We start from the raw sequence: 19242 nt of genomic DNA, 5'->3' as shown, positions 1-19242 counted from the left end.
CCCGGCATCTGCAGAGTTTCTTGTTTAACTGTAAATTTATTAAGCCAATATTTCTTAACCATGGTGGACGATGGATTTGATATAGGGGGTCCATGGCAACGTGGCAATGGCAAGTTTCCCTGATATAGTAAACAAGTAAAATGTGAAATGGGGTCTGAGAGACTGTGGAGGCTGGAATCTGGAGATAAAAACAATCTGCTTTAGGATGTAAAGAAGAAAATCTGCCTTTGCCTGGGTCTAGTGCTTTACACAATAGTGCTGGAGAAATTCAGCAGGTCACATTTCTTGTCTAAAATTTTCTTCAGGAGTGGTAAAAGATGAGTCAAGTTTTTTGTCATTTGATTGCACAAGTTTCTTCTTTGGCTTGGCTTCGCGGACGAAGATTTATGGAGGGGGTAAAAAGTCCACGTCAGCTGCAGGCTCGTTTGTGGCTGACAAGTCCGATGCGGGACAGGCAGACACGGTTGCAGCGGCTGCAGGGGAAAATTGGTTGGTTGGGGTTGGGTGTTGGGTTTTTCCTCCTTTGCCTTTTGTCATTGAGGTGGGCTCTGCGGTCTTCTTCAAAGGAGGTTGCTGCCCGCCAAACTGTGAGGTGCCAAGATGCACGGTTTGAGGCGTTATCAGCCCACTGGCGGTGGTCAATGTGGCAGGCACCAAGAGATTTCTTTAGGCAGTCCTTGTACCTTTTCTTTGGTGCACCTCTGTCACGGTGGCCAGTGGAGAGCTCGCCATATAACACGATCTTGGGAAGGCGATGGTCCTCCATTCTGGAGACGTGACCCATCCAGCGCAGCTGGATCTTCAGCAGCGTGGACTCGATGCTGTCGACCTCTGCCATCTCGAGTACTTCGACGTTAGGGATGTAAGCGCTCCAATGGATGTTGAGGATGGAGCGGAGACAACGCTGGTGGAAGCGTTCTAGGAGCCGTAAGATGAGTCAAGTTTTTTGTCATTTGATTGCACAAGTACAACCTGACAAAACAGCGTTCTCCAGTCCTCGGTGCAAAACACACCGACATGCAACCAGTCAACACATACATACACATACACAACACATGACAAATATTTGGAATAGCACTGATTTATTACAGCTCAAAAACAAATAAATAAAGAATTCGCTCATGTTTCTTTCAGTACACCATGAAGCCGACTTTCTTCTCTAAATATTCACTAGACACAATTCCCCAAATATCATCCAGCCAAACTCCTCTGACCTTCTCATTGGCTTACTGCCACATGGCTGATCTTGACACTCTCCCTCTCCTTCCCCCGATGAAAGTAAGTACACGACTGTGACATATTCACCCATATATATAAATATTCTTTAGTAAATTTTTAGAGTCTCATGTGGTTAATGTGAGCAGTTCCATTGGTCGTTCAGCGTTCTCACCGCCCTCAGGAAGAAGCTGTTCCTCAGTCTGGTGGAGCTGGCTCTGATCCTCCTGTATCTCTTTTCCGACAGGAGCAGCTGAACTGAGTGCAGGGTGGAAGGGGTCCTTAATGATTTTGCGTGCCCTCTTCAGACAACGATCCTGGTAGATCACATCGATGGTAAGGTAGGGGGGATCCTCTTCACTACTTTTATGGTCCTGGGTATTGACCTCCAATCCATTTCTCTGCATCAACCGTACCGTACTGCAGTGCAGCCAGCCAGGACATCTTGTTACATGATGTCCGAATTCCTGTACTCAAATTATATTGCCGTTGAAAAATTTGATTTCTTCACTATCCATGAGGATAGAAGGGAAGAAATGTTGTAGGTCTTTAGCAACAGGTAGCGATAACATGGCATTGAATAAATGTTAAATTTTTAAAAACTTTAGACATACAGCACAAAACAAGCCCTTCCAGCACATGAGCCTGTGCCACCCAATTGCACGCAATTGAGCTACACCCCTTGTGCGTTTTGAACGGTGGGAGGAAACTGAAGCAACTGGAGGAAACTGACCCAGACACAGGGGAGAACATACACACTCATTGCAGACAGCAGAGGATTCGAACCCTGGTCGCTTGCTCTGTCACAGTGTTGTGCTAACCTCTACGCTAACTGTGCTGCCCTATGTTTTATATCCCTTCTGAAGTACCATTCCATTAATTTCAATGAATCAGAATCAGGATTTATTCGGTGTTTTGCGGCACCATCTTAATGCAAACATTCATATTATAGCCATCTTACGACATTACTTAAATAAATAATGTTATAACACAATAATTGTGCATGAAAAGTAAGGTCTTTGGTTCATTGATTATTCTGGAATCTGACGGCAACGGGAAGAAGCCGTCCTTGTGCCACTGAGTGCTTTAAGCTCTTGTACTTCCCCCCACCCCCCCCCCCCCGCCCCCAATGGTAGCAGAGTGAACAGAGCTTGACCTGGGTGGTGGATAGAGGCTGCTTTTTTAATACGTTGCCTCATGTAGATGTCCTTGACAGAGTGAGGTCTGGTGGCGGTGATGTGGCAGGCTGAGTTAATAACCTTTTGAAGTTTATTCTGGTCTTGTCAGTTGGCGTGTCCAATACCAGGCAGTGATGCAACCAGCCAGAATGCTCTCTCCGGTACACCTGTAGAAGTTTATGAGGTTACAATTGTTACGAGAAGTCACAATGGACACGGATGACACACTGTCACACTGAAACAAAGTTATCTTTTCCACACTTTCCCTGTAAGAAGCTGAAGTGTCAGCTTGCATTTTTAATTTGGGTAAGGATGAAGTCCTTCTACCTTCTTTGGGAAATACCAGAGGATACCTGCATGCAACACCAGAGCACATCTGTATAAAGTGAGGGGAGGAAAGTTTAGGGGAGATGCCAGGGGTAGGTTTTTTTACACAGAGAGTGAAGGGTGCCTTGAATGCATTGCCAGGGGCAATGGTCGAAGCTGGTACAACAGGGAAATTCAAACGACTCTTAGACAGGCACACTGATGCAAGAAAAATAGGGGGCAATGGGTGTTCTTTTTAATATGCTTTATTTTTATTTTAATTTATTTAATAATTATAGAGAACACAAAACTCCAAAAAAACACTTCTCTACCCTTTCTATATAAATCTAATTAAACAAAGAAAAATTAAAAAAAATAACGTTCAGTGCATATGGTGAAACACAGAGAGCATTGTACTAACACAGTACTATATCCTTTAAAGAGGATTTTCTTGGCTATTCAGAAATGATGGCATCCCTATAGTGGAAACAGTGAAGTGCCTCTATATATAAAATCATATAACTGTTTACAGCGCGGAAACAGTCCATGTCGGCTCTTCGAGTCCGCGCCAGTTCACTTGAGCAACTCCACGAGCTCCCCCCTCCCACTCTCTGCCCATAACCCTCCAACCCCCTCACATCCATGTACACATCCAACCTTTTTTAAGTGACAGAAAGGACACTGCCGCAACTATCTCCCCTGGAAGATCATTCCATTCTGCCACCACATTCTGAGTGAAGAAGCATCCTCTATCATTTCTCCTAAAGTTTTACCCCCTTACCCTTAACTTATGCTCTCTTGTTCCAACCTCCCCTGCCCTCAGGGGAAAGAGTCTATTTATGTCTAGTCTATCTATTCCCTTCATAATTTTAAATACGTCTATCAAATCCCCTCTCAGCTGTTTACGTTCCAATGAATAATGTCCTTGGAATGTCTCCTTAATCTTTCTCTGTACTCTAGATGCTGTAAGCCAGGCAACATCCTTGTAAATCTTCTCTGCATCCTCTCCACCTTATCTATATCCTTTCTATAATTTGGAGACCAGAGCTGAACACAATACTCCAAAGCTGGCCTCACCAATGCCTCAAACAGTCGCAGCATCCCCTCCCAGCTCCTATACTCTATGCTATGATATTCTAGGTAAGACTGCCAAATTTTCAGAAGATTTCTAAGATTACCATAAATATTTGTGTATAATGCATTTTGTATATAATGGGACCCCCCCCCCCATTTTTGAGGGGAAAAATGGAGAAAAATTTTACCCCCGTGTATAATATGACCACCCTCCCCATACGCACTCGATTCATGTTGGCATCTCTCTCCCCTCACCCGCCCGAGTCATGCTGGCATCTCTCTCCCCCCCTTGCCCACCTGAGTTGCGCTGGCGTCTCTCTCCCCCCCTCACCCGCCCAAATCACGCTGGCGTCTCTCTCTCTCTCTCTCCCCACTTGCCCGCCCGAGTCGTGCTGGCATCTCTCTCCCACCTTGGCCTCTTGAGTCGCGCTGTCGTCTCTCTCCCCCCCCACCCAATTTGCACTGCATCTCTCACCCCCACCCGATTCACGCTGCCATCTCTCCGACCCCAGTCGCGCTGCCGTTAATGTAGGCAGCTGCTGATAACCTTACCGATCGTAAACGATTGTTAAAATAATAACCTCGCGTATAATGCGAACCCCGCCTCCCCACTTTGAGCTCAAATTTCAGTACAAAATTTTTGGCTTTATACACGAATATTTACAATATATCTGCTCTTTTCAAGAGGTATAAAAGTGTTCATTTCCAAAGACTATTTAGAGGAGAGGGGAATCTGATTTCCATGTCACCATTATGCCCATAGAGTGATTTCCATCAATTTAATTTGTAAATTAGTTAAAGATCTACTGACCCTCATGATGTTCCCCAGAAAGCAAAGCTCATGATCTAATGGGAAGGTGACTCCTGTGATCTTAGTCAAGGAGTCAGAGAGGTCGTACCAAAGAGGCCTCACCTTTGTACAAAGCCAGGTAGAGTGCAAGAAGGAGCTGACCTCTGTACCTCATCTGAAGCACTTTTCTGTCATTTCAGGTTTAGATTTAAGTAGTTTATGTTTAGATGGTTGAGTAGGTTTTTATAGGTCGGCACCATATCGTGGGCTGAAGGGCCTGTACTGCGCTGTGATTTTCTATGTTTTAACGCTTGAATTTTCTTGGTTTATCCCTATGGGACTCTAGTTGTTGAGCCTGCAGTATATTAGATTATTCACACATATGCTCTTTTTAAAGAATTCAGAATTGTTTTCAAAACACATCCTGGTGTTCAATAAATTTCAACACAACTTCTGTTGGGAAAACAAGATAAACGTCAGCCACCACACCAACGTAGGATGAAGCCAAATAATGAAGCTGCATTTGATACGTGTTCCTCTGCGTTAGTCAATTAAATGGTTATTTTAGCAACTGCCACATCTCCCTCGGTTGGAGGCAGGTCATTCTTGGGGTGAGATATCATTAATTATTTTTACGCCTGTCAGATCCCATGAAGAGGACATGAAGCTGGCCTGTGTCTGAAAAGGCTGTGGGCAAAGGCTGTGAACTGATTATGTCAAACATATTCAAAGCTTCCTCTGCAGAGGGAATGAGAGAAAGGAAGTTGAAAAAAGAGATTATGTTCAACAAAGGCTAACCCACACCTGCACCCCATTCTCAGAAAAAAAACTGTTGGGGGGGGGTCACAGTTTTTGCAGCCTAATGAGAGGGGCTATGTTGGTATGTTAACCCTCTGCAGTATTTCGGTGCCCGTATGCAGGAAACAAATTAGGTTTGTGGCGACACACAAAATGTTGGAGGAACTCAGTGGGCCAGGTAGCATGTAAGGAAGATGGTGTTTGGGGACCAAGCACCAGGAAAAACAAGAAAGGGGTCAAAGCTCAAACAAAAGGGGTGGGAAGAGGGGGAGGGGAGCGGCATATTCATGGCAAGAGCCCAGAGAACATGAAACAGAAAGAATAGATGTCCTGGGCGGACAAACCAGCTCCAGTATTCAAGAAGATCATGCATGATCTGGCCATGGACTCAGTTCCACTTATACCCCTGTTCTTCAAGTCCTTTAGTTGCCCCGCTCTTCAAGAATCAATGAAGGGCATAGATAAAGCGAAGATTTAGTCCTTTCATCACAATTTAAAATTAGAAGCATAGGTTACATTTAATCACATCTAACATCTTAGCAGTAACATTTCACCGATGAAAACCACCGCAGCCCTTCACCTTTGGACAAATGAGAAAAAAGTTATTCGAAGATCAAGACTAAGTATCTCTCACTAGGTCTACCAGGCAGCAGAGATCTCTGACCTGCTGGATGATTGAGATGAGATGTGGACTACCAATAAAACTCTGTAGAATTCTCCAAATTCACCAATAATTTTACCACTTTTGTTTTGATGTCACTGATACACTCTCAATAACTCCAAAGACTAGAAGTTACCTGACTGATCGGCTTTTATTGCCATAAATTGACGGCACGTCTCCTGTTGCTGACCCAAGACCCGAGTTGTTCTGGGGGCGGGGTTATAGCATTGCCACCTTTATTAGGAGAATCAAGGGGCAGGAGCCGCAGGCACAATCGGCAAGACTGTGAGCTAGCCATACATGAACAAGCAGAAATACAGTGGTTCCATCACAGACACAGGAAGGTAGAAAGCCCTTCTGGACCATAAAACCCTTGCCGCCCAATTATACCCAATTAACCTATCAATCAAATACATTTATCTTTTGGAGGGTGAGAAGAAAGTGGAGCATCCAGAAAAAAAAACCCATGCAGGTCATACGATAAATGTAAAAGCTCCCTACAAACAGTGGTGGATTCTAAGCCAGGTCGCTGGTATTGTAATAGCGTGGCACTAACCACTGCGTTAACCATGCCACCAAGCTCTTCCAAGCCAATGTTCTCACTGGCAAAGCCCAAGTTACATTCGGTCATCTATGTTTGCCAGGACACGTCAGTACCAGAATCGTGAAGTGCCTCCATAATGAGCTTTGTTGTTGGAAATGGTTAATGGTGGGAGGGGGGAGGTGTTGGTGGTGGCAAAAAAAGTAAAACAATGATGTGCTCAAAGATTTGTTAAAAAAAATACAGTACACTCATTGGGAATCTCTGTCCCATGACCTCTCAGAGATTGAGACAATGCATCAGAAGCATTGTGTGAACTGCAGAAGGAGGCCACAACCACACAAGTTCACCACACATCTCCCTGCCCCATTTGAGGGCTTTCACCTTGATCGCATTGGAGTGGAAACAAGTCAAACTTGATTCTAAGGATTGCTGCCTTGGATGAGAAAGGTGTTTAATGATATTTCTTAAATTATGGGTCTGTTAACTCAAGGGCCTGGTGCATAAATCTTGTGAATGGACAAAGAGAAGTTGGAGAGACTTAACAGGTCAGGCAAGAGCCATCAGATAGAACCATAGAGCTACAGCACCAAAGCTAGCCCCTTCAGCACTTCTAGTCTGTGCTGAACCATTTTGGTTTGCTTAGTCCTACTGACCTGCACTCAATTCATAACCCTTCATATCTCTCCCATCCACGTACCTGTCCAAATTCTTCTTAAATATTAAAATTGAGCCCCTATTCAACACCTCAGTTGGCTGCTCATTCCATACTTCCACCACTCTCTGTGTGAAGAAGCTCCCCCCAAATGTTTTCCCCTTTCACTCTTAATGTCCTCTGGTTTGTACCTCACCTACCCTCAGTGGAAAAATCAAATCTTCATTTACACTGTCTATCCCCCTCATAATTTTAATTACTTCTATCAAATCTCCCTTCATTATCCAATGCTCCAGGGAATAAATTCCTAACCTTTCGCTGTAACTCAGTTCCTGAAGTCCAGGCAACATCCTAGTAAATCTGCACTCTTTCTATCTTATTAATAACTTTTGGTTACATAATACACCAAATTGGACCTCACCAATATCTTATAGAACTTTACCATAACATCCCAACTCCTATGCTCAATACTTTGATTTATGAAGGCCAATCTGAGAAGCAATCATCCACCACTAGTCTCTGGCATCTCCTGTCCAGCCATTGTAGAATCCAATTCACAACTTCACTATGAACACTTAGTGCTTGAATCTTGTTGACTAACTTCCAATGTGGAACCTTTTCAAAGACCTTACTAAAGTCAATGTAGACAACGTCCAGTCAACTTTCATCAACTTTCCTGGTAATGTCCTCGAAAGATTGGTTAAACATGACCTACCACGCACATAGCCATGTTGATTATCCCTAATCAGTTTCTGGCTATCCAAATAATATATCCGATCTCTTAGAACACCTTCCAATAATTTCCCTATTATTGACATCAGGCTTACCAGCCTATAATTTCCAAGGTTACTTTTGGAGCCTTTTTTAAATTGATGAGCTACCCTCCAATCCTCCAGTATGTGGCACCAAACTCATAGCTAAGGACATGGAGAGAAACATTCAGTCAATGTCTCATGTCAGGACCCTTTGGAAAGACTAATGTGGAAAGGGGTGATAACAAGCATATGAAAAGTGGTTGAGGAGGGTCCAGGCCCAAAACACTGGTTACCCTTTATTTCTTATGGATGCTGCGTGACCTGTTGAGTTTCACTAGCATATTTGTGTATTGCACATGACCCCAGCATCTGCAGACTTTCTTGTTTAACTTGAGGAAGGTCTAAATGATGATTAGATGCAGGACAAATGAAGTTAGGAGAAGTGGAGACTCAAGTAGAGGAGGAGACCGCTGGGGGAGGTTGGAGAAGAGTAGAAGGGGGGCAGGTAAAGGACAGATAGAAATGATGGAAGTGGATCGAGGTTTTACCTAAATTTGGAAATCCCACTGTTTATGCTGTTGAAATCCAGACTACCTTGGAGGAATATAATATGTTGTTCCTCAGATTTATGCTTGAACTCTCCCTGGCAATGGATGAGGACCTGAACAGATACCTCTCCATGGAAATGAAGGGAATTAAAATGTCTGGAAATTTAGCTTGTGAACTAGGACAGGGAGCTGACACTCAATAAAGTAGTCAACTTATCTCCATTATGGAATGCATTAGATGAGGCTGGACAATGTGCAAAGGGGATGACCCTACCAGATGGCCACCATAGAGGGAGACAAGTGAGGGGCTCGGCAGCTGAAGGACACACAAGCCATTGCTGACTCGAGGTGAGGAACCCACGCAGGCCGCAGGCTGCTGCAGACTTGGAGTCAAAGGACTCATATCAGGCTGCTGTCTGCTGGAGACTGGCTCAAGACTGGCTGAAGGGGTATCCGATATTGGATGTGAGAGAGAGTCCAAGGACGCTGAGGCCTTCATGCTCGTGTCAGAGGTTTGGAACTGGAGTTTGGGTTGTCGATGGTTTGGACAGAAGTCTATGTGGTTTCAGAGTCTGTGTGAGAGATAGAGGTGATTCCATGAACATTCAATGACTCTGGGGGAACTCTCTTTTTCTTCTCTTTCTCTGACTGTAAGGGGTGCTGGCCAATCTTTGTCTTTCTTATGGCAGACTAAAAGCGATATCGTTTAATATTACATCTGTTTTATTACATGACAATAAAATAATCTTGAATGTGAAACTCTGCCCCACCTAGAAGATCTGTTTATGGCTCTAGATAGAGGTGGAAGGTCAGCACACTTGCCACCACATATTCTGTAGAAATTTACCAGGATTTCTGGTGTCTACTAAACCTGTGCAAACTCCTGAGGAAGTAGAGGCCCTGATGTGCTTTCTTCACGATGCCATTAGTCTGTTGGGTCCAGGAAAGATCGTCCGAGATAGTGACTCCCAAGAACTCAAATTTACTCACCCTCTCCACCTCTTTTCTCCCAATGATCACTGCATCTTACACTTCTGGTTTTCCCTTTCTGAAGTCAATAATCAGCTCCTTGGTTTTGGTCACCTTGAGTGTGAGGTTGTTTTTAGGGCACCATTCGGCCAAGTTCTCAATCTCCCCCCTATATGTTGACTGATTGTCCCTTTTTATACAACTCACTTCCGTGGTATTGTCAGCGAATTTGTAGATGGTGTTGCTGTCATACCAAGCCACACAGTCATAAGAATAAATGAATAAAGCAGAGGTCTGTGGTACTCTGGTATTGCTGGAGATTGTGGAGGAGATGTTCTCACCAATACTTGCTGGTTATGGTCTGGAGGTGAGGAAATCCAGGATCCATTTACACAGTGGGGTGTTGAGTCCAGGTCTTTGAGTTTGCTGATCAGTTTTGAGGAGATGATGGTATTAAATGCAAAATTGTAGTCAATAAAGAGCATCCTGATGTATGCATCTTTGCTGCCGTGGTGTTCCAGAGCTTTGTGTAGAGCCAGAGAGGTGGCATCCACCATAGACCTGTTAATACATGTTGCAGCTCAGACAGGAGCTGATATGCTTCAACACCAGCCTTTGGTTATTATACAGCTCCCTGTACTACTTCTAACCACTTGACCATTTCCATGCCTTTAAAGTGCTCTAAGATTCTTTTCAGTCTGTGATCTAATGTTGCTGAGGCTTTCATGCCAAATTGTGTTTAAAAACTCTCCCATGATGATCCCTTTCAGATGTTTTGAGGTGCTATAGAAATGCAAGTTATATTTGTTGCACTGCAATCACATACTTTCTTGTTCAACTCATCTTATTTTTGTTGTGGCAGGAGATGCACTGGTTCTCAGGAAAGCAATAAGACATCATTGCTCTGCCAACCTCCAGCTGTTGTAGTGGGGCAGGAATTGAGCACCGTCATAAGGGAAAAGACGGAGTCCTGAGAAAGAAGTAACATGGACTCAGTATGGCGACACCAACCATGAAAAGTTATGGTTACAGGACGACAACAACACCCCAGCGACTCAATCTGTGGAAAGCTCTTACAGTGTTTGGGAAGCTGGATGATAAATGGTATTTACATTGAATATGAGGGGTAGCACGGTTAGTGTAGTAGTTACAGTGCCAGCGACCGGGGTTTGAATCTGGTGCTATCTGTAAGGAGTTTGTACATTCTCCCCATGTCTGTGTGGGTTTCCCTTGGGTGGTCCAGTTTCCTCCCACGTTCAAAACGTATTGAGGATGTAGGACAATTGGATGTAATTGGGTGGCATGGGCTGAAAGGACCTGTTACCATGTTGTATGTCTAAATTTATAAATGACATTAGTAACAAAGACTGAGAGAACATAGAACTTTACAGCTCAATGCAGTGCAGGCACTTCAGCCCACAATATTGTGCCAAACTATATAAACCTACTCTACAACCATCTAATCTCTCCCGACCTCACATCCATAACCCCTTATTTTTCTTACATTTATGTGCCTAAGAGTCTTTTGAATGCCCCTATTGGACCAGGCTCCACCACCACAATGCATTCCAGGCACCTGCCACTCTCTGTGTAAAGAAACCTGCCTCTGACATCTCCCCTGACTTTCCTCCACTTACCTTAAACAAATGTCCTCTGGTATTTGCTCTTGTCACCCTGAGAATAAAGGTGCTGGCTGTCCACCTGAATGAAGCCCCTGATAATCTGATATACCTCACGATAACAGCACGAGGAACAGGATGAGAAGTCATGGTCATAGAGTGACCCAGCACAGAACAGGACCTTCAACCCAACGTCCATGCCAATGAAGTTGGCATTATGGGCTGCTCTCATTTGCCTGCATTAGGTCCACCGAAACCCTTCCTATTCCTACATCAACCCAAACGTCTTTTAAATGGCAAAATTGTGCCAGATTCTCTGACAGCTGATTTCAGACACAATTTATCATCTAAGTGAAATTATTGCCACTCCAGCCTGTCCCATCTTAACCCTTTACCCGCTAGTTCTAGAATTGTCTGCTCCCGGAAAGGTTGAAGTTCAAGTTTATTATCACGTGTATAACCAGACAAAACAGCTTATCTCCTGGAAAACAGTGCACACACATACACACATAATACATAACACATAAATATATAATTTAAAATAAAGACAAGTCAATATTTTGGGATATTTTACTCAGTTGCAATCTCACAGCCTGTGCAAAGAAATTATTTCCCAGCCCAGCAGTCCTGATTTTAATGCACCTCTACCTCCTTCTTGATGGTAGAGTGTCAACATTTACTTTATCCATGATTTTCTAAACTTTTGTAAGATTACCTCTCAGTCTCCTAAACTCCAGCGAATGAAGACCCACCTTTACTGAGCTTTTCCCTGCCACTCATTTTATTAGATCATTATCTGCTGTACTTAAGTATGGGTTGACTTGCCTCTATAGCACACAAAACAGAGCATTTCACTGGTAGTCCACCATGCTGGTGGACTAGAACTGTGCACAGAACCATAGAACGCTACAGCACAGAAAAAGAGGCCATTTGACCCTTCTGGTCTGTGCCGACCAATAAAATTATCTAGTCCCACTGACCTCCAGACCTCCATAACCCTCCAGACCTCTTCCATCCGTGTATTGATCCAATTTCTGACTTTTTGAATTTATCTCCCCCAATCTAAGTGGAAACATCCTACTCTGTCCATACCCCTCATAACCTTATAAACCTCTATCAACTCTCCCCTCATCCTTCTTCATTCCAAAGAGTATAGTCCTAACCTGTTTAATCTTTCCCGGCAACTCAACTCCTGAAGACCCGACAACATCTTTGTAAATCTTCACTGCACTCTTTCAATCTTATTGATATCTTTCCTGCTGCTGGGTGACCAGAACTCCACACAATATTCTAAGTGTGGCCTCACAATGATTTGAACAACTTCAACATAACATCCCAACTTCTATACTCAGTACTTTGATTTATAAAGAATAAGATGCCAAAAAGCTTTCTTTACAACCCTGTCCACATGCGATGCCACCTTCAGGAAAAAATGTACCTGTATTCCCAGATCGCTTTGCTCTTCCGCATTCCTCAGTGGCCTCTCATTTACTGTGTACATCCTACCCTGATTCGCTCTTCCAAAATACAACACCTCAAGCTTGTCTGCCTTAAATTCCATCAGCCATTTACTGGCCCAATTTCCCAGCTGGTCCAGATCTTTGGAGATTGTTGGCCCCACTATCTTGTACAACTTCACCATGATGTCCCAACTTTTGTACTTAATACCCTGCTTAATGAACATAAGCATGCCAAGTGCCTACCTCACCATTCTGCCCACCTGAGTCACCACTTTTGGTCACTGCACGTGTATCCCTAGGTTTCTCTGTTGCACTCTCCACGCTCCTACCATTTACTCTATAAAGTTGTGATTGCAATGACAAAATGCAAATTACATTGTTCTTTGAAACAATATCACTCCTCTTGCAAAAGTCTGTATCATCACTGGTTTGGTTGCCATACAACTATTTCTCCAATGTGTTCATGGACTGTCATTGATTCAGGGACATGGGGTCAGAGCTATACAGAACAGAAATAGGCCATTCTGCCCAACTCCTTCATGTGGACCAAGTTACTCATCCGAACTAGTTCCATTTGCCTGTGCTTTGTCCAGGGAGAATAGGATCTGGAGGTGCAATGGAGGGAATGTCTGCTATACGCTGGAGCCGATGATGGTTTCAGGGAAGGGGACGGGGTTAGAGGAGATGCAATGGAGGGAAAGCCTCCTGTATAGGAACATAGGAACATAGGAAGAAGGAAGAGGAGTAGGCCAAAAATGGCCCATCGAGCCTGCTCCGCCATTCAATACGATCATGGTTGATCTAATTTATGACCTAACTCCACCTACCTGCCTTCTCCCCATATCCCCTAATTCCTCTATCATGTATGATGGGGAAGGGGGTGGGGGGTATGGTTTGAAGGTGCATTGGAGGGAAGGCCTCTTGAACATTGCAGATGCCATTTGGGTTTGGGGAAGGGGATGGGAATGGAGGATGTGGTATGAAGAGCAACCTCCCAGTGATAGGTTCAAGGAAGGAGCTATGAAGGCCTCCTAGTGATTGGTTCAGGAGAGGCTATGAAGGCCTCCCAATGATGGGTTCAGGGAAGGGGATAGGGAGAGATGGAAGAGGCGCTATGGAGAGCAGACATCCCAGTGATAGGTTTGTGGAAAGGACAGGGTTGGAGGAGGTGTTATGGAGAGAAGGCCTCTCAGTAATAGGTTCAGCGAAGGGAACAGGGATGAAGGAGGGGCTATGAAAGCCTCCCAATGATGGGTTCGGGGATTGGGACAGGGGGAAGTGGAGGAGGTGCTCTGGAGTGAAGGGAGCTGGAGATGGGGAGTCTGTGATAGTCCAGATTCTATCACCAATGTGTATATGTATATATTGTAGTGTAGGATGATTGTGATTGGCTGAGAGCGTATCCACGCCTACTGGCAGGTCTTAAAGGGTTGCTTCTAGCCAGTCCAGATCATTCTGGACTAGTCGACCTACATCTGATATGCTCCAGTCTTCTAGTTAATAAAAGCCTTGGTTTGGATCAACAAGCCTTTGATTCTTTCGACGTGCTCAACAGAGTCAAACTCTGCATCAGAGGGTGGCAGACTACCTTGGAGGAGATAACATTAGTCTCCATTAGTCTCTTATTTTTTTACATGGAACATGTAATTTTTCTGTTCTGAAGGGTCTCCCTATCTTCCACGAGTGGCTGTTCACACAGGAACAACCAAAACTCCAAATATCTGTAATCACATCACAAGTTCAGACAGAATACCTGACCTGCGGTATTTAAGGAGGCTGGACACCTTATTCAATAGCCCGTTGTTCACAGATCGCCTGCGATTCAGTTTAGACTGCAGGCGATCTGTGAAAATAACTAGGGGGTAACTAGAGGTAAAATGCCAGAACGGGAATGAGTCCTTAATTCCCGTTCTGATCTTTTTACACAGACTGTGTTCTAGGAAATTGGGAATAATGTCCTGGAACGCAGCAGCTGTGTAAAAAACTTTATTGCAAAATGGTGCTGAAGTGTGGTAACTCTTTGCTAACCTTAAAATATCAAGGAGAGGCAATCTTTTTACTGTAGACATTGAACAACAATAAATAAATCTAATTTACTGAGATCTGGATGTATCCATCAAGGGTATTATTATTATTGCACAGTGTAGCAGCCGTGTAGCGGGCCGAGAGGGTGCACTGTCACCGCCGCGGTTCTTCAGCTCGCGTGCGGAACCATAAGACTGACAGCTGGGTACTCACCCATTTAATGGACCGCACACGCACGGTGCTGCGTGCCAAGGAACGGCATGTTGATATGCTGAGTCTCCTACCAGAAGGTGCAGGACGCTCACAGGGTTTAATTTAAACCTGCTGGTCCTGTGGACCGGCAGCAAACTCATGATAATGTCCAACCTCGTCCCGTGGAGCACAGGACATGCGGTATATAAAAGAAGCCTGTAAAGTCTGAATAAAACAGTCTTTTGTTGACTAACCTAGTGTGTGTGTTGATTTAGTAGCTCTACCAAAGTAGCCGCTACAATTGGTGACCCCAATGTGATCAGACTCTTGCACTGGAGTACAATAGAGCCTGTCAGCTTCCCGCACTACATCATGTGGACGGTGGAAATCCATGTTAGTGATTGGTATGGTGACACGACCCAGGAGTTTGGACAAGAATAGAGTCTCAAAAAGTAAACAATGAGAATGTCCATCTGCTAATGAAGACATCTCATTCACTAGATCTGATGGATTCCTGTCACCCACGCCCTCCATATTTAAAAACCTCATGCCGGGCTCATGTCTAGTCAATTCCAGTGTGTCCAGGAGAAAGTGGTGGAACCTGGTGCATTGGTTCTCCTCCGGGGGATTGGCAACAAATTCACTTACTCAAGCTCCCGTAACAGCATCCAACGCACCTACTACATGCCAGAATTTTGTGTCCTCTGCCGATATGCCACGAAGACAAAACTGGGTTTCAGCCTGATTAAGCCATATCCGAGGTTGATGGGCCCAGAAAGGAGGCAAGTGAAGTCCCACTGCATTAACTGTCACCCTGGTGGCCACTGCTGCTGCAGTTGAGTTCATGATAACTGTGGATTCAAGCTTTGGCTGAATCTTGCAGTCAGGGTCACCAATTGTAGCGGCTACTTCGGTAGAGCTACTAAATCAATACACACACCAGGTTAGTCAACACAAGATTGTTTTATTCAGACTTTACAGGCTTCTTTTATATACTGCATATCCTGGGTTTGTGAGCTTGCTGCCGATCCACGGGACCGGCAGGTTTAAATTAAGCATGGGAGTGTCCTGCGCCTTCTGGCAGGAGACTCAGCAGATTAATGTGTCATTCCTCGGCACACAGCACCATGCGCGTGATCCATTAAATGGGTGACTACCCAACTGTCTGTCTTATGGTTGCACGTGGCTGCCAAAGAACCGCGCCAGTGACTGTTTGCAATACCGTGCTGTGTGCCTGCTCATCCCGCTACACGGCCGCTACACCCTCTTTGATTGTCCTTAAAAAGGTGGTGGAGAGCTAGCTACAACTGAGTCGATTATAACTGCTTCAGAGGGGCTTAAAATTCAATCACATGGGGCGGCCGATTAGATATAATTGCAGATACCTTCTGGTGAAGAGAATCAGTGAATCACATTAACCATCTGGTAACTTTTATGGTCCTTACATAGACTGTACCAAATTCCAGATTATTCTCTGCATTTATGTTCTACAGCTGTGGTGGTGAGGTGTGGGCTTGGATCTCTGGATAGTTATCCAAGTCCCCCAAGTGCTTGACCACTACACCATCCTCATATAGTCTCTGAGGTACAAGACTTTCTGGAGATGCTCAGCAGGCAAGGCAGCGCTTGCAAAGGGAGAGATGGTTAATATGTCAGGTTCATGACCTGTCATCAAAACATTTCACCCTTTATTACAAAAGGTTACTAACCTGAATCTAATGTAAGAGCAGAAGATGATACCCTGATGAAGGACTCAAGCCCGAAACATTGGTTATATATCTTTACCTTTGTTCTATAAAGTACACAGTTTGACCTGCTGAATTGCTCCAGCATCGTGTTTTTACTTTAACCACAATGCCAGCAGACTCCGTGCTTTACCATTAGAACAGAAGAAATAGGAAGCAGGAGTTGGCTACCCGGCCCATTGAGCCTGCTCTGCCATTCAGTGATATCATGGCTGATTTGGCCGTGGACTTAGCTCCATTGAGCTGTCTCACATAAGCCCCCTATACTTCAAAATTCTGCCTCTCCATGGAATGAATCGGCCTCTACTGTTTCAATGGGCAAAGAATTCCACAGATTCACTGGAAAAACCAGTTCCACCTCATCACTGTTGTATATTTAATCCTTCGAATCTTGAGGCTTTTTGCCTCACCTGACATTAGGAACAACCTCCCTGCTTCTATCTTAACCACTCATTTCACATGCTTCTATAAGATCCACCCCCTCGTCCTGATGTCTTTACAGAATATTTTACAGAATTTTCTGGAATTTTATACTGGATTTTACACAGTACAATATTGTATTTATATTTATTTTTCAATATTTTTATTGTTTTTTAAGTTATAGATACATACAGAAAAAGGAATGATACATAATAGCTGTAACAAAATAAGCAAAATTGTTAAAAAGGATTTTTCCCTATACATTATTAATTCATATAAATAATGTTGTATATGTAAAGGATATATAAAAATAAAGAAAAACAAGAAAAGAGAGAAAAAAAAATTACCCGAGCCCTAAACCTTTCTGAAATTGCTTGGCAATATAAAGAAAAAGTACACGGCTATTAAAATAAGAAGCAACTCAAATCCACGAGAATTACAAGTTACATAATTATCATTCCCATTAATGGTTATGAAATTCATTCAAAAAGTGCTAATTTAATTGCAGTCATAAACAACAAAGTCTTATTATTGTTAAGTGATTACAGGCTCAGGGCACGATCATTTAATTGTTGTTTAGAGTTTGAAGATTGTGCTTTGTTAAACACATGCGGGCTGTTTTGGCATCCGTCGGAAACATTGAACAAACATCACTGAAATTACTTTGTCGTCTTGGCTTTATTTCGACTAGCGATCTGAGCGCGCACATCAGCTATCAGCCAGCACAGCACTGAGATGTCAGTGGTGGTGTATTTTGAAGGAAGCATTAACTTAAGGCCCCAAATCCTCCTTCAGATATATGTTAAAAAAACAAATTAAGTGGCATTATTTCCAAAAGAAGCAATGTCATTATCCCCAGTACCCTTCAAACTAAATTGCCCCTCGTGTGCAGGTGAGTAAAGTAGAATCAAGGGGAAGTTCATGAGAACGTGAGGAGAATAAAATGCAAGATAAATATAAATAGATGACTGATGTTTGGTGTGGATGGTTGGTTAAAACATTCATTTCCATTGTTGCCTGGATTGGAGAACATGTCACCTGAAGCAGGGTGCACATTCTAGATTTTATTCAAAGTTATTTGTATACATTTTGGTTTGACCATGTAGAATTACAGCACTTTTTATACATAGTCCCTTCATTTCGGGGCACCATTATATTTGGGACATAGCAGTGGTATGTATATTAAAGTCGTCATGTTCAGCATTTTGTTGCATACCCCTTGATTCATTGATATCACCAGGTGCTGAGTATCTTCTCTGGTGATGCTCTGCCAGGCCTCTACTGCATCCATCTTCAGCTCCTGCTTGTTTCAGGGCTTGTCCATATCCCTTCAGCATATGGAAGGCACGCTCAATTGGATATAGATTGGGTGAATGACTTGGCTATTCCAGCATTTTCCAGTTTATAGATTTCAAAATCTCCTTTGTTGCTTCAGCAGTATGTAGGATTATTGATTTGCTGTAGGATAAAGTGCCATCCGATGAGTTTGGTGGCATTTCAAGATTCAATATTCAAGGTTAATGGTTCATGGTTCATGATTCATGATTTATGGTTCATGATTCATGATTCAAGACTCCTTTATTGTCATGTAATAAAAACGTGCAATACTACATGGAATTTGCTTTCACCTGCTATAAGACAGACAGATTCGATATCGGCAGAAACCGACTGAAGTGCCTCTGACAGTCAGAGAAAAGGAAACAAAAGGGAATTCTCTCAGAGAAACCAAGTGTCGGTGGATTTGCCTGTTACAACCCCACAGCCACACAGAGTCACGTCCAAACCATCAGCAGCCCAAGCTCCAGATCCGAACATCCAACGTGATCAGGAAACTGTCATCATCCTTGGCCCCCTCTCGAATCCTGGTTCCGATCCCTGGCACCTCTTTAGCTAGTCTTCAGCCAGTCTCTAGCAGTCCACTGCCTGTGTGAATTCTTCAACTGCAGCTGTCAGCTGCCCACAGCCCTGCAGGGCTTCCTCGCCTTGAGACGCCCACAGCCCACTGCCTCTTCAGCCACAGATCCTCTCGGTGGTCTGCTGCCATGGTCAGCATCCCATGGGTCTTCTCCTCTCAAATGGGAAGTGGTCTCCCTCTTTTCTGGTACCCTGCACCCATCTTCTGCTTCCCTGGATTCTGAAACCCCTCGTGGCTGCTTCTGATCATAGGTGCTGCCATCCTGTGGTCGTAGAATTTTAAAATAAAACCGCCATTGGCTCCATTAACAGGCCGTTTATAGTCTATTCAGAGCCGAGGGGCAGACAGACTGGATGGTTAGACCCTGTAGGAGTGG

Source organism: Narcine bancroftii, chromosome 3 (assembly GCF_036971445.1).
Source record: "Narcine bancroftii isolate sNarBan1 chromosome 3, sNarBan1.hap1, whole genome shotgun sequence".
Lineage (NCBI taxonomy): Eukaryota > Metazoa > Chordata > Chondrichthyes > Torpediniformes > Narcinidae > Narcine > Narcine bancroftii.
Note: the sequence above shows the minus strand (reverse complement) of the source record.